This window comes from Equus przewalskii, chromosome 1 (assembly GCF_037783145.1).
Source record: "Equus przewalskii isolate Varuska chromosome 1, EquPr2, whole genome shotgun sequence".
NCBI classification, from domain to species: domain Eukaryota; kingdom Metazoa; phylum Chordata; class Mammalia; order Perissodactyla; family Equidae; genus Equus; species Equus przewalskii.
In genome coordinates this window covers 172,339,238-172,354,173 of record NC_091831.1, presented here as the reverse complement: position 1 = coordinate 172,354,173, position 14,936 = coordinate 172,339,238, and positions in this window count along the sequence as shown.

The window sequence follows — 14,936 nt, the reverse complement described above, 5'->3', positions numbered from 1 at the left end:
ATCACGTGTATAAACCTTGCTCTGCTTATTGGTTGCTTTAGGAGTAAATCTAAGTAAAAGCAACCTTGAACCAAGTCTAAGTTATTCAAAGCCTGTCCTTGAACCTGAACCAAACTTTGTGGTCTTCTGAATGCAGTGTAGTCAGGCTTTCATGCCCAAAACTAGGCCCCCAATATCCTGAATTATGGTTTATTCAGTCCATTCAAAATTTGTACTTAGAAAACAAGCAAATAATTCTCCAACTTGCCAGGGCAAGAACCCACTACAAGTAGACAGCTTCTGCAATCGGACTTTTAAAACTTCAGTTTTAGCTAAGAAAATTTGGTAGATATTTAGTTTACATTTTTTGTTACTAAGGGGCTGATTCTGATTTTCCTAAAACGAAAGAAGTCTGTTCTGTGGGTTCGTATCTGCCCTATCACGTCTATCGTATTCTCTTTGTTAGAAGGAGTCAGTGAGTCCAGCCAGCACTCCTGAGGGGAGGGTTGTACCAGGGAATGATATCAGAAGGGGAGATCGTCTGGGACCCTCCTACAGGCTGCCTACCGCAATATGCCGCCTCACTAATAGTCAAAGAAACATAAACTAAAATAACAACATACCATTTTAAGTGTTTATGTTATAACAGTTTTAAAATGATAACATCCAGCAATTGCCAAGGTTTGATGAAACACGCTGTGTTGGGAGCAGACATAAATTGACACAGCGTTTTGAAAGCCATCTATAAACAGGCATTACGATCCGTTGAAATATTCAAATCCTTTTAACCCAGTAATTCCACTTCTAAGAATGTATCCTAAGGACATAATAAAAAGCAAAAAACAAAACAAAAAATCTATAGGCATGGATGCGATTACTACAATATTATTTATAATAGTAAAGCATTGAGGGGAATGGTTAACTAAATAGAGATTCATCTACCTTATGGAATATTACACAGTAGTCATCGTTTATAAGATCATGGAATAACACTGTGAAATGCTTATGATTTAACATAAAGCGAAAAGATGAAGATAAAAAATTCTTTGTAAATTATAGTTGCTATCAAGTAGAGATATTTATAAGAATAAAAAACTAAAAGAATTACTCCCAAATGCTATCAATAATTGAATTTGAGTGATGGAATTATAGATAATTTTTGTCTTATGTTGACAACTTTTTTTTTTTCTTTTTTGAAGGTTGGCACTTGAGCTAACATCTGTTGCCAATATTTCTTTCTTTTTTTTCTTCTTCTCCCCAAAGCCCCTAGTACACAGTCGTATATTCTTGGTTGTGGCATGTGGGACGCCACCGCAGCGTGGCCTGATGAGCGGTGCCATGTCTGCGCCCAGGATCCAAACCAGCGAAACCCCGGGCCACCGAAGCGGAGTGCATGAACATAACCACTGGGCCACGGGGCCGGCCCCTACTTTGACTTTTTAAAATTGTAATTAAAATAAGAAAAAAAGAATAGTAGGCCTTGATTCATCAACATATGTATGCATATAGCTGTGATTACAGGAAAACAACCTCCTCTGAAGAATTATAGGCTTTGTTTGGCCCAATGATATTTTCTGTGAAGTAAAGTATCTCTGCAGTCTGTTTCACCCAATTTCTTACCTTAAAAATATCATCGTACATCTATACACGTTTACATACTGGTTTTATAATTTTCAAAGCATTTTACTGCTACTCTTCAATTTTTATCATCACCACACTCTTTTGTTTAGTCTTCCCATTGCAGAGATTAGAAACTGAGGTTTGAAGAGCTGGTGGCGAGGTTGCAGAGCAAATGGAACACTCACACACTGCTGATGGGAATCCAAGACAGGACAGCCACTTGGAAAAGAACTTGGCAGTTTCTTATAGAGTTAAACATAAACCTATCATATGACCCCACATGCAATCCCACCCCTAGAGATTTACCTAAGAGAAACGAACACTCGTGTTCACACATAAAAAATCTGTATTTGCATGCTTCTAGTAGCTTTATTCCTAATGGCAAAAAAAAAAACAAAAACAAAAACAAAAAAACCCAAACTGGAAACAACCCACATGTTCTTCCACTGGTGAATGAATAAACAAACAATGGTCCATCCATTCGGCAGAATATTCCTCAGCAATAAAAAGGAGTGAATTACTGACACATGCAACAAAATGGACAAATGTCAACCACGTTATGCTAAGTAAATGAAGCCACACCCAAAAGGTTATTTATTATATGATCCCATTTATGTGAAATTCTAGAAAAGGTAAAATTATAGGGCCAAAAACTGTCTGTGGTTGCCAGGGGCCGGGGGTGAGAAGGATTAACTGCAAAAGAGCAACACAGGGGAATTTTGGCGATGATGCAACCGTCCTACATCCCCGTTCTGGTGGTGGTTAGATGACTAGACTTTGTGAAAGCTTACAGAATTGTGTACCAAAAAGAGTGGGTTTTACTGGGCATGAAAAGAGAAGATGCAGTGACTTGCCTAAGGTCATTAGACTAGTCTGCCACTGTTTTTAATATAGACTATTTCGATCTCTACCTCTTTCTGCCTTCACTGCTGCTTTTCATAAGACAGAAATATGTCTTATTAAAATTATTTCAGACACCAGCAAACAGATTGGAGAAATTTTGTTGAGTCCTGGTTCCCACAAGAATGACCCTGAAAAATAACCAACTTTGTGGGTTTAGAGAGCCTGGAGGAATTGGTTTGGAAGTCATTCCAGTGGCGTCTCCGCCCTCTTAAGGATCTCCTGCGCTCCTGAGACGATGGCCCAGCTGCTGCAGCAGCACTTTTCCTCTGCGAAAGAAAGAAAAGGAAAACTAACGCTTTATTGAGCTCCCACTATGGTGCCTGAAGCAGCTGAGGATAAGAAGTTTTACCTCCAAACCAAGGTATTATTATTCTCATTTTACACACAAGGAAACTGAAGCTCAAAGTGGTCAAGGAAGTCACTGAGAGTGAACTCAGACCCCTCTGTGCTTGACTAGATCCCACCTTATTTGAGCAAAGGTGATTGACTCATAGACTTGTTATTAACGCTTTCTTTCCCATTGCAGCGTCACAAGAATTTTCTATACCTAGAATATGGAGATACATCTATTCTAATAGGAGAAGGGAAGGAGTCTCTTTTTTTAATTTGCAAAAAAGCGTTATATAAGCAAATAATGGCCCTGGCTGCCCTCCTTACCACTGGCGAGTGGCCATGGTGCCTGTCTCTACAGACCATCCTCACTGTCTGTGGCCAATTTCCTTCTGTCTTCATGCATGAGAGTTTCGGCTGGTATATCTGGGGAAAGGAGAAATTCTCTGGAGATTGAGGAGCCAGGATGGACAGGCCAGGAGGGCAGAGGCAGAGGATAAAAACCTTAGGCAGTGAGAAGGATGAGGGCAATGAAATAGCACAATGAGCCACTAGGAAACTCTCACCACTTTGTCTTGTGCATTCATTGTGCTAAGCTTTCAGAGTTTGCTTACCATAGAGAAGCTGGGTCTCTGGTCAATCAATCTGGTGGATTAACATCCAGGCCAGAGTCTTTAGAGCTCATCCTCTATAGACTGAGATTTTATCCCAGGAAAAATCAGAGCCAAACTGATGATAAGGTTTGACTGAGTGTTTTGTCTGCCATGTCCAGATCTCAGTTGTTTTTCACCACCATCTTCCAGGCAACTCAATCAGGGTTCCGCCAGTCTCTGCTGCTATAGACTACTCACCTTCCCCCGCTGGAGTAGAACTGGGCCTGAATGAAATGGCAATTTGTGCTTAAATTGAAATTCTAACCCAAAGCCTACAGGAAAGAGTGTCTGTTGTAGTCATGAATGCTGTTCACCAAATATTCCCACACTTCTGGGAACATGTTAGGAATGCCCACTGGGGCCCCTTTATGGTTCATCAATACCATGGGTCTAGTTCTGATCTGTGAAACGTGAGCAGAAATGCAATGTGGAATTTCTAGACCTCGTACTTAACTGTCCACTCTCATGGGGATGGGCCATGTGAGATACAATGCCTGCTCAAAGTAGTAATTGGTGGCCTAAATTTCTGGTTAAACAAGAAATGTTCTCACTGAGCTATATAGCAGTATGATATAAAATTTCTGAAAACAAAAATATAGCACTGGGTTTGAGATGTCTGAAAATAAACTGTCCAGAATTACCTTAATAAAATTCTGTTAAACTAAGGTTATTTATCTCAAAACCATCAGGCTAATTAAGCTCTTATATGTCTCTACTACAATACTTCTTTAAGGAAATTCAGTGGGTTTACAAATAGATCTTTTGTGTTGAAAAACAAGTTTTTAAACCTTGTTAATTTTCATACCAACAATTTCTTTATCACTTGTGTTACCATCTGTTTGATGTATTAGAGACATTTAAAAAAACTAAAAACAAAGGTTCTTATATGTTCATAAAAGAAGAGCGAAATATTAACACCATTAGAACCATAACATAAAACCATTAGTTAAGATTTTATTACCATCTTTAAAAACTGTCATTAGCTGTTAGAATATCATGTACTGTACAGAGCATGTCGGGAAAATATATTCACAATGAAACTTTCTTTAACTTTTAGTCTTCCAACATGCACAACACTGCTTGGAAGCTGTTCACTATCCTTAAAGAATACATTTTTATTTTTTATTTTAAATGTCCCTAAGTTAAGAGAGGCATGTATGTTCCTCTTAGACAACAAGAATATCCTGATATTCAGATAAGAATACCCCAGAGAGAAGGTCTCTGAGAGCCCCAGAGCTGGCTGGATCCTCCTTTTCCCAGACTTGCTGTATTTCACTGATTCTAAGGTACATTCTAAACATTTTTACATTTTAATATTACTATTTCTCTCTAAATTGTGTTGATATCACCCTATCATCATCTGATAGTTAATATTGTATATCTGAGAATAACATGATTTTTATTTCTTTAAAGACATATTAATACTTCTATCTAAATGCTTCTAAGATTTTTTTATGTTTTATATTTAGCAAATATTTTATATTTAGCAACACCCCAAAGTATAATGGCTTAAAGATGCAATCCTTTATTATTTGTCATTATTCTGTACTGATTCAGTGGGTGAGCTAGACAGCGTCTCTGCTGGGTTCATGTGGCACCCTTGAATGAGTGCATTCAGCTGCCTGGTCAGCTGAGCTGAAAGACACACAACGACCTCACCTGTGTGTCTGGCAGTTGGTCCTGGCTGTCAGCTGTGGAGTCTTGATATTCCTCCACGTGCCCTCTCATCCTCCATTGGATCAGACTGGATTCTTTCCATGGCAGTGTTGCCAGAGAGAGAGGTGGAAACCACAAGGCCCCTTAAGGCCTGGGCTCCAGAACTCACAGAGCATCACTTCCATCAAGTTCTATTGGTCGTTGCACACACCCTGATTGAAGCAGTGGGGAAACAGAGTATACTTCTTGATGGGAGATGTTTCAAGAATTTATGGCTATATTTACTGACATCCACCCTCTGGCCATAATTATTTACATTCCTCCCACATGCCCCTCCTAAGACCTCCAAAAGTTTGATACAACTATAGCATCAGATTCAATATTTACATTATCTGCATGGGAGATTAAGGCTCCCCCTGTGTGACAACTCACGATCTAAAGATTGATGAACTAAAACAGGGGTCCAAAAACTTTCTGTAAAGATCCCCATAGCAAGTATTTTTGGCTTTGAGGGCTGCATAATCTCTGTTGTAGCTATTCAGTTCTGCCATTGTAGAGTGAAAGCAGCCATGTACACAAATGAATGGGGCTGTGTTCCAATAAAAAAGGTATTTACAAAAACAGGCAAAGGAGTGGCTTTAGTCCATGGGCCATAGTTTTCCCAGCCAGAATGAGAAGATGAGAGGCCCCACAGAGGAAAACTGAGGTGCCCCAGCCAACGGTCTGAACCAACTGTTTGATGTTAGAGTGAGATGATTTGAGACCTTTCAGTCCACCCAACTCTCTTACTAATTTAGCCCATGTGAAACCAGTACAGGAACCTCTAAGCCAACCCACACAATCATGAGACATCATTGTTTGCCATTGTTTTAATCCACTAAGTTTGGGGCATTTCGTTACACAGCAACAGTTAACTAAAAGAAAAATTGGTACCTGGAAGTGGGGTGCTGTTGTAACAAAACTACATGGCATTTGGTAAATAGTAAATATATGCACATTTTCCTGGGGAGAGGATCAATAACTTTAATTAGATCTTTATAAGCATATAAGACCTACAAAAAATATTAAGAGCCTCTGATCTGGATATATCTCAACAAAAATATTTACTGTCAAGATGTGGTAGATTACATATGGGCACACAATTTTTTGCTCTAATTTAAAACCTTAATTAATATCTTGAAATTCATCCATGGAAGACCTCAAATTAAGAATCCACGGCTCAGATATTGGAGTATTTTCACTAATTTTTCGTTAGCCTTTTCTATCTGCAGACACAGTTCTTTATTTAGCTTATTAAAATTATTTTTCATTGTTATATTGATTATTGTTTCTGCTTCAAGTGCTCATGATTTCTCTTTATAAGCATCAGCCATCTATATATAGGCTCTCTATGCTCTATCTCTAGTCTCACTAGCTTCTTACTTGTCATTTTCATCTCTATATCCTTTTCTTTGTAATTTTAGCAAGCCTCTCAAGTATTTTCTCCATGTGACTAATTTGGTTTTCTTTAGTGTCAATTCAGTTCTTTATAGCCATATCATTTGTGTGGATCTGGTTTAGAGTCTGATTAGATACGCCAAACACTTGAAGAAATAATTGTTGAGACAATTAAAGAAATATGAACCTGGTTCAGATATCAGATGTACTGAGGAAGTCTTATTAGTCTTCTGAGATGTGGTGATGGAACTGTAGTTACATTTTTTAAAAAGAAGAAAAAAGAAAGATTTTATGTGTCAGAGACATTGACTGAAGTATCTACAGAAAAAATTATGTTTGGCATTCGATTTAAAAGATTTTAGTCCAAAAAAAAGAGTCAGAGAAAGGCAGGTTTAAAAAATGGTTCACGAAATATTGTAACTATCTAAGTTGGTTGATAAGCACATGGTAGTTACTATATTAATCTCTCTGCTTGTGTATATCTTTTAAACATCCCACAATATGAAGCATCAAAATTGTTAAAAAATAAAGTCTGGGGGGCTGGCCCCGTGGCCAAGTGGTTAAGTTCGCGCCCTCTGCTGCAGGCGGCCCAGTGTTTCGTTGGTTCGGATCCTGGATGCAGACATGGTACTGCTCATCAAACCACGCTGAGGCAGCGTCCCACATGCCATGACTAGAAGGACCCACAACGAAGAATATACAACTATGTACTGGGGGGCTTTGGGGAGAAAAAGGAAAAAATAAAATCCTTAAAATAAATAAATAAAGTCTGAACTTTCCTGCTTTTAATACAGATTTAATCTATGCTAGTTCATTGTTGATGTCTTTTCTTTAACCATCCCACACCCTCCATGTTTCTGCCTGCCTTCCAATCGGCTTCCTTTCCATCTCAGTCTGATAGTTTATATCACCTTTTTCTTATGTCTCATTTCATAGAATAGGTTTAAAGGTTTTTTGAGAACACTAAGCAGATGTCCTGTTCTTGCAGAAAATCTTTTTTAAAAACATGTTCTTCTTGCCCATCATGAAACTATTTTCTTCATTTTTCATTTTTCAGAATCTTTTCAGATTCCCTGTGTTAGTTCACATTCTTTCTGCTTATTATCCCTGAAGGAGACAGGCCTTTCTGGGCCTGGTTTTCCCCCTAAACAGGAAAGGTATGTTCTGCTTGGTTCCCTCATTGGCCCACAGGCTGTTGTTATACTTTTCCTTCCAGTCAGAAGTCTAGGTGACATACATTTCAGTAAACCGGAGTCCTGGGGCATGTGAGCAGGATATTGAAACACTGAAAATCCAAGCAGGGGACTTCCATCTCTACGGTATCTCTTCACTGTGTCTGGTGAAGCTGCTCTATGGGAAGCTAAGCTTCTAGAAAGCTACTATTCTGTTTCTATTTGGCCAGTTATTCATTTTATGTACAAGTGGTTTGCAAGGCCTATCAGCTGCTGCCAGCTTCACAGGCCTTCCTAACTCTTAAAAAAGTGGTTCTGCCACTTGACCAGCTCTGTTCTTGGTGGCTTCCTATTGCCACTCTTTTTAATAACTGCTGATTTGCACTGGTGAAATGGAACCCAAGTAGGTTCAATGGAACCAAGTGCTTCTGCGTGGTTTTGTAATGTGTCAACTGGCTAGGCTGAGCTACATTTCTCAGAATTCTCTTTCCTGTACGTTTCCAGTTAGGGTAGGCCACAAGAGACATTCTTGTGTGTGATTTAAAGGGCAAAAATGATCAGCAGCCATTTTTTTTATAGCTTGCCTACACTGTCACTTACTTGCTTGCTTACCTTGTCGGTCTGCAACAGCTCCATCTTCCCTTGGATCCTCTTTCAGCTTCTCCAACTCCTAGGCCAAGCGTGTGTTTAGCTCCATGACTAAGAGCAGCCATTTCTCCTGCAGATACCCAAGCCTCAAGATCAGAGGCAGTGAGAGCTGACAGTTTTCAGCTCATTCTTGTGGGTTTCAGGTCATGCTTATGGGTCTCAGCTTGTCCTCTCTCTCCTACACTTTACATCTGTCTTCCCTTCCCAATTGCCTGTCCTGTGAACTTCAAGCTGCAGCATCAGGTGTGAAAGCAACAGCCTTACAGGACCTTCTAGGCCAGCTCCCACAATCAAGTTTAGATCCCCGTCACAAAGCACATTGTGTGTGTGTGTGCGTGTACGTGTGTGTATGAGCTACATCTCAAATAGCTATCTAAGTCTATCTATCCCGTTTAGCTAATTTCCTACTGATTCTGCTTCTCTAATTGAATCTTGACTGAAAAAGTTCCCTGTCTAATCCTTGACCCACTTTACTTCCTGCTATTTCATTTCATAGTTTGGGATACTGGTTGATTTCTCCCAAAGTCTCTTCAATTTAACTTTGTGGTTATTTTGTTGTTTCCCTAGAGGGGGCTTTTACTTCAACACTCAATAACTCCCTTCAGTCCAGTTGAATGTACACTTTATTTAACAGAAACTCCTTTACTTTTCTGGCACATGATTTGTCTTTGCCTAGTAAATTAGAAGCAATGATAGAGCCATGAGGGATTTAGGTGAGGAGGTTATTTAACCATTTTCGTCCACTGCCTCTTGGGAGGAAAAAGATTGTCAGCCCAAATCTAACTCTATATGTTCTATGTCCATACAGATGTTACTCTATTGACTCTAGCTCTTGGTTTGAAGAAGAGTGCAGGGAATCAAAAAAAAAGGTCACAGGTTTCCACTTTCAGCTATGACTGAGTAACTCATGCCAACCATGTCCTCCCACTGTCTACAAGTATAAAACTAGACACAATACATGAAACCACTTTTCAGACATTGAACTACAACTAGTTCAGATCTGTGATCCCTGAGAAAAGGCAAATAAATGAGGAGAGCCCTACAATCACCTCGGCATTCTGCCTGCAAGGATGATCTGGACAATGACACAGGGAAGGGATTCCATGCAGCATATGGTGGTCTTGTTAAGTTTAGTAGCCAGAGATCAAGGTTTGAGGAGGATGAGGTCCCTGGAATGTGTGGGATAGGGCACTAGGGAGGAGGCAGCTATGCCAAGAAAGAGCCCCAGAAATATGCATGACATCTCCTTGAGTTTTTGACTGAACATAAGTAGCATATAAATAGGATGAGATTCCAGAAGTCCAGGCAACAAATGGAGTTCTAAACGCAAAAGTTCCCACAGCTCATACTGGGCTGGGAAGTGTCTGAGTTCAAATAAGCCAGGATGAAGACACCTTCTTGACACTAGGGCATTCAGTAGGGATCACCTTAGTAGTAGAGCTATGTTAACCATGGAGTAAAGCTACACTAACCCTCCCCTAAAAGCTTAAAAGCAAGATCTCTAAATAAGCAAGCTGATCAGCAAGTAACTTATCTGTCTGACAAAATGAAATCCAACACTCATTGAAGAAAGTAACAAAATCTAGACACTCAATAATGTAACTTTCAGTGTCAACATCCATTTAAAAAATGACTAAGCATAAAAAGAAACAGGAAAATGTAACCCAGAACCAGAAGAAATATCAGTTAGAAAGAAAGAAACTCATAAATTATGGAGAAGATAGATTAGCAGATAGGACTTTGAAACAGCTATTATAAATATGTTCAAGGATTTAAAGGAAAATGTAAACATAATGACTAGGGAAATAGAAGACATAAAAACCAATAAATGGAACTTCTGGAGTTAAAAAAAACAATATCTGCAATTATAAATTCACTGGATAGGCTTAAAAGAAGATTAGACAGGACAGAAGAAAACATTACTGAACTTGAAGACATAGCAATAGAATCTATCCAAACTAGAACACAAAGAAGAAAAAATGAACACATACTCAATGATCTATGGAAAAATCTCAAGTAGTCTGGCATCTTTGTAACTGGAGTCCAAAAAGGGAGAGGATACAAAAGTTATTTGAAGAAATAGGGCCAAAAATTTTCCAATTTGGTGAACACTATAAGCCCACATATCCAATAAATTCAATAAATTTCAAGCATGGTAATTACAAAAAACATCATACCAAGACAGATAGTAAAGAAATTGTTGACATCAACGACAAGGAGAAAAATATTAAAAGCAGCAAGAAAACCAAACATAAGAATGATAGAAGAATTCTCATTAAAAATATTCACAGCTAGAAGGGCCCACAATGAAAATATGCAACTATGTACTGGGGGGATTTGGGGAGAAAAAGCAGAAAAAAAAAAAGATTGGCAACAGTTGTTAGCTCAGGTGTCAATCTTTAAATAGTAATAATAATAATACAACGCAGAAGACAATGGAATAACATCTTTAAAATGCTGAAAGAAAAGAAATTGTCTCATTAAATTGTATACATTAAATATGTACAGCTTTTGTAATGTCAATTACAACTCAATAAAGTAGTTAAAAAGAGATTTTCAATCTCTAATTTCATATCCAAAAGAAATCTTCAAAAATGAAGGCATAATACAACATTTTCAGATCAATAAAAAGTGACAGACTTCACTGCCAGCAGACTTGCACTACAAAAAATGTTAAAGGAAGGAAATTCTTCACGCTGAAGGAAAATAATACCAGATGGAAAATAGGATCTACACACTAAAAAGGAGAGTGCCAGAAATGGTAAATATATGAGTATTTATAAAGGACAATTTCTCTGGTTTTTAAATTCATTTTTTAAATAATAGACTGTTTATAACATTTATAGAAGTAAAATATATGACAATAGCGGAAATAATGTGAAGAAAAAATTAAATTATACTGTTGTAAGTTCTTTATTTTATATATGAAGTGTTATAATATTTGAAAGTAAACTGTGGTAAGTTGGACATGCATATTATAAACTCTAGAGAAACCACTTTTAAAAAGAATTAAAGTCAATAAACCAATGGCGATGTTAAAACGGAATACGAAAAAATACTCAACTACCAAAAGGAAGCTGAAAAAGAGGGGAAAAAAGAACAAAGAACAGAAAGAATAAATATTAGACAAACAGCAGTACGGTAGAGTTAAACCAACCATATTAAAAATTACGTTAAGCACAACCAGAGGCACTCACAACTAGAATATACAACTATGTCCTGTGGGGCTTTGGGGAGAAAAAAAGGGAAAAAAAGATTTAAAAAAATTACTTTAGATATATATGGTCTAAACATTCCAATTAAAAGGCAGAAATCATCAGTCTGGATGAAAAAGCAAGACCAAACTATATGCTGCCTACAACAAAAAGATTTGTATCAAGTCACAAATAGATCAAAGGTAAACAGTTGGGGCTCTGCTTCACAGATAACTATAAATTCTAGACAAAATATAAATATAAATACAACTACCTAAAAATATAAAAACAGCCGTCTAAAAGCCCCAGAGAGTAACCAGATGCAGGCAGAAACGAGAAGGGAGTCAACATTTGGATGAAGGGAACAGCATTGGAGGAGTTTCTGACTTTTACAGCTTTTTTCTTAAAGAGAGGCTATAGTGACAACTAAAACTCAGACCCACAGAGCCTCCACATTGAATCATTCACAATGGACGCAATCCAACATTACCATGAAGAAAACAGAAAATGAGACCCATATACAAAAGATAGTCAATGGATACCAACCCTAGGATGACCCAAATGTTGAAATTAGCAAAATTTTTTTGTTTTTTTTGAGGAAGATTAGCCCTGAGCTAACATCTGCCACCAATCCTCCTCTTTTTGCTGAGGAAGATGGCCCTGAGCTAACATCCATGCCCATATTCCTCTACTTTATATGTGGGATGCCTACCACAGCATGGCTTGCCAAGCAGTGCCACGTCCACACCCGGGATCCGGGCCTGTGAACCCAGGGCTGCCAAAGTAGAACATGTGCACTTAACCACTGCACCACCAGGCCGGCCCCACAGACGAAGATTTTAAAGCAACTGTTTTGACTATGCTCAAGGATATAAAGGAAAATATGCTTTTAATAAATGAAAAAGTAGAAACTATAAATAACATCCAAATGGCAAGGCAGTAGCCTGAGCACATGATAAGCTTGTGGGATTTATGGCCAAAGTAAGCTGGAAGGCCTGGAGCAGAGAGTCTAGGCCAAGTATTAGGTGTGGCTGGTGATGCTTACAATTAGAACCAATAACCTGAAATCGCAAGTTCACCTGATGCAGTCCTGTCTTTTTTCAACCAATTTCTTAAAAAGTCTCTCAGTTTCTGAACCTCTTTAAAGCCTTAATCTTCCAAGATCTGATAAGTAAATCCCGTGGGATAAACTGCATCATTATTACAGAATTGTCAAGTTAACATTGCTGCTGTTTCAAAGTCCAACCACAGGTCTCATTTTCAACATCTCTGAGATGATGACCAGAATACCAAGATCCATGCAGCCTATGGTATGCTTCTGGAGCTTGGGCTTTAGTCCTTGCATATAGTCACATTGATTACGACAAGAGAAAGACCCATGAGCTTGGCTATTAAATGTATGTAAAGTATTCTCTACTGCTACACACATCAGGATGATAACGTCCAGCAGTTTAAGCAGGACCCAGCCCGATGCCTAATGAAGTTAAGTAACTTTTGTTGGATATTTTGCAGCCTCGACAGCATGGAAGATGTTGACTAAACAGGCATCAAATCAATGAGTCTTTGAATAGAACTTCCACCATGTTCTTTGACCAAGCATGGCAGATTCTACAGAAAACACTCATTGAAGCTGGGAAGCATTTACCATAGTAAGCAATCTGTCAGTGTGATTATGTATGAGAGGAATTTTGTTCTCCTTCTTGAAGACATGATGGAAAATATCAACTAGCCAAAATACAGACAGATAGAGCAGATGGTAGAGACAGATGGTAGAGTTATTAATGGCTATAGCCAGTGATTGGAGAGAAATATTCAGTCAGACTTTCAAGACAAAAAGTAGATCTAGAGAAACTAGTGAAAGAAGCCTTTCATTGACTTAAAAGAAAATGAGATTCAACTAAAGGAAGTTAAAAACAAGATGATGTGAGTTGCTTTTACAACACTCTCCCCAATCCCGTGGAAAAAAAATAGGAACATATAGCTGGAAGGAGAAGTTAAGCCAAGCAATAATGACCCATATTTGCTTAGCCAGTGAGGCAAGTAGAAGAAACTCTGTTAACACACATTGTCCAGAAGTGTGTTACATTCTGTTGTTGAAGCTTAATCAAGCCGTCCATAAATTAACAGACTGATCCTGCTGGTGAGGTCTTCGCACACTGTTGGTGGAGTGACTGGACTTCTTCACTACTATAAGCAATCTAATGGTAAGAAATATCTTTATTCAAGGGTAAAAATTCTGATGGTCATGCCAACAGAAGCAGTCATCTTTACCGAATGACAGAAATAATTTTAAAATGGAAAATTACCCCATGCTTGTTTAATGATCTAATAGAGCAGGAAAATGAATCTTCGCTTTATGTTTTTTGATCATTTGATATTTCTCACAGTTCACCGAGGTTCTGCTTTTGTTTTTAATCTTTTTTCTCTACTTTGCAGATGGATCATTTCTATTGATCTGTTTTTAAGTTATTTGTCCCTTTCTTCTGCAGCCTTCAATCTTCTCTTTAACTCATCCAGTGTTTTTCCCATTTCATATTTTGTAGCTCTTTAGTTTCAGAATTTCCATTTGATTTTTAAAATAGCTTCCATTTCCCTGAGAGGGTTCCCCCATTTGTTCAGTTAATGTTACAATGTTTTAATTTGTTTTTGAATACATACGTGTATATTATTGTATCTATTTGCCTCTTTAAACGTACTTTTCTACTAATTCCAACATCTTTGTCATCTAGAAGTCTGTTTCTATTACCTGCTTTCTCTTTTGACCTAGGGAACTATCCCTTATGTCTTCACATGCCTAATAATTTTTTATTATAATCTAGCCTTTTTGAATAATACATTTTAGAATCTTTGGATTCTAAACTCTGTTATTCTTCTTAGAAAAGTATTAATTTTGTGTTCTGCCAGGTAGTTAAATTAGCAGCTGATCCCCCTTGAACTTGGGGTGCATTGGTTTTACACATTGATAGATATATTTACTTGCCCTCACATTGGAGGTCAATCTTTTAGTCCTGTGACATTGCCTTTTCTTCCAAGGCAAGCTTTCTTTTGATGGAAAGCCAGAGATGTTTACTGAATCCATTTAACTTGGTGAGGATCAAACTCCAAACTTCCCTGCTCAGCTTTTACATTCTTTCATGTCCTGTTTTCTGCTGAGGTCCTGGGAATCTCTCCTGTGCACATGCATTTCAGGAGTTATCCTGTAATTTGAGTGGCATTTAAACCCACATTTTGGGTCTCCCTCCCCTCCCCAACATGGCTTCCTCTGTTCTGAGATTTCCCTACCTTAATTTTCCAGATATTCTTGCAGCCTCTAACTCCATCCTTTGATACCTCAAGCCAAAAAC